Below are 2,550 nucleotides of genomic sequence, written 5' to 3'. Positions count from 1 at the left end.
TGTTGACTAATTTGTTTTTAAGCATTGCAGATATAAATGAAACCTCTGTGACTTCTCTTTCTGTCACAGGTGCAGAGTGGCAGTGAGTTCCTAGGTAGACTATAAAGTAGGGGTGTGCAAATACTCGAATGACCGAATGCAAATCAAATAATAAGTTCTCTAATTATTCGGTTTGCGAATAGAATGCCTAGTATTTGGATGACCGAATATTCATTATATCTTTGCGACAGACTCGGCGCAGGCAAGAAGAAGATGCAGTAAAATCGTGTTAGTTTGGATAATTTAAACAAGGAGTGCAGTTCCGGCTGACACTGATGGAAATTTGTGGAATAGAACACTTGATCCTTGATTTGAACCGGGGGAGGGGGGGGTCACGTTGAAGTGTGACCCACGTAGCCAGCAATTATCCAAATAGACTTCCCTGAAGATGAACTGCGTTGAACAGCGGGGCCCACGCACCTCAATCGTGCGCTCTCGAAGGCGCAGCAGTGATCGTAAATCTGCCACAGCCACAATTTTGGCCAGCGGCATAGTTTCAGCTTCGCTTCTCTTAAATTCACATCATCCCATTGCTGCCATTAAACGCGTGCTTCAGCCAGTTGTGTCGTTTCGAACACCGCTTTTGCGAGTCACTGGTCTTTTAGTTATATTTTGGAATGGTGTCGCGTCGTACTCACACCTACACATATTTCTCTCTCTTGCCTCCAAATGCTTTCTCCACACATTAAGTGTGCTGTCACATCGCGTTTTAAGGATTCTTCCTGCATGTTTGTCTGTGCGTAGTCCGTGTGGTGAAGCATCATCAAAACGCGAGGAGGCGTCATTGGTACAGCGTCGCATTGCAAAAAGGGCTGTGGAGGCTCTGACAATTCCGGTCAAAACTTGAAAATACTAGCGTGTGCAAAGCAAAGTGCTTGATGAAATCATGAAATATCACTTTATTCTTTATTCAATGATTACCCCGCTTAGCCCGAGGGCGCTACAGCGGGTGGGTTACAGAGTGGAAAAAAACACATCTTCATTTATGGAGCACACTTGATGACCTGAAAGCAGATTCTATGGATCGAACAAAAAAGGAACTGGCATACATGTTAGTTCTGGCAGGGTATTTCAAAATTTTAAAACAATGATCTGTGCAAGCAGAGACATAATGTGGCCTATGTAAGTATATTTCCTTTCGAATGCCTGTTTTGTTGTGGTATATTTGGTACAACAGTTTCAGACGTAATTTCCTTCTTCGAGAGGAGAGGGTTTCCCCTCCTAATTCATTTTTCACGACGGTGCAGCTATCAGTTCTCGAGTACCGACACAGGACAAACCTTGCTGTTCTATTTTGGATGTTTTCAATTTTATTGCTCAGTGTTATTTGCCAAGTGTCCCATACGGCACAAGCATATTCGAGCAGTGGTCGAACATACGTTAAGTAGGCTATTGATTTCAAACAAGGCGGCACGTGTTTCAGATTTCGCTGTATAAAGTTTAAGGTCCTGGCGGCTTTTGCAACTACGGTATCCACATGTGTATTCCATGAACAGTCGGCCGTAAGTGTCACACCTAAGTATTTATGCGCCACTTTTTGTGTCACTACAATACCGCTGATGCTATACTCTGAGGCTAACTTATGTTTTTTTACGTGCAAATGTAACATGAACACATTTTTCAGTATTTAACTTCATTTTCCATTTAGAACACATGATAAGTCACTTTGTAACTGGGCAACGTCGTCTTGATTTCTAATTTATCTATATAAAACACAATCATCGGCAAACAACCGTATACTGGAATTGATTCCAGCACAAATGTCATTTATATATATGTATTAAGAACAAAAGTGGTCCTAAAACTGAGCCCTGTGGGACACCTGATGTTATATCTACAAAACTAGATTTCATTCCATTTAATACCACGCACTGTCGGCGGGAAGATAAATAACTTTCGATCCAGGCAAGTATTGTAGGATTAATATTTAATGCAGCAAGTTTTCTTAAAAGCAATGGGTGCGAAACAGTATCAAATGCCTTATGAAAATCCAGGAAAATGCAATCGATTTGGCCATCCTTGTCAAGATTAAATACAAGGTCATGATAAAATTCAACAAGTTGTGTCGTGCAAGATAAGCCCTTACTGAACCCATGTTGTTCTAAAGCCAGTAAGTTGTTTGCCGATAAGTGTGTTATCTTTTTATATAAAATGTGTTCTATTACTTTGCACGGTATGGATGTAAGTGAGATAGGCCTATAGTTGGAGACTTCTTTTTTTGACTGTCGCTTAGCTTTCATCTCCAATGTATATGCATCCATATATTCATTACATAAAATTACTGTGATGCAATGAGTTCTTGGAAGTTTTTTTATGGTCATTCATTATTCGAATATTTTTCTTGGTCCCTTGAAGGTGCTGTGTGTGATTAGCTCTGCTGAACAAAGTTACATATTTGAATTGTTCAATTCTATATTCGGGTTTCTTTCTAGATATTCAATTCGAGAGTTACTATTTGGTATTCGCACACCCCTACTGTAAAGAACAAAAATCAAAGTGGTTCAACACAAA

Source organism: Amblyomma maculatum, chromosome 1 (assembly GCF_055883805.1).
Source record: "Amblyomma maculatum isolate TAMU_Amacu chromosome 1, ASM5588380v1, whole genome shotgun sequence".
In the NCBI taxonomy this organism is placed as follows: domain Eukaryota; kingdom Metazoa; phylum Arthropoda; class Arachnida; order Ixodida; family Ixodidae; genus Amblyomma; species Amblyomma maculatum.
Note: the sequence above shows the minus strand (reverse complement) of the source record.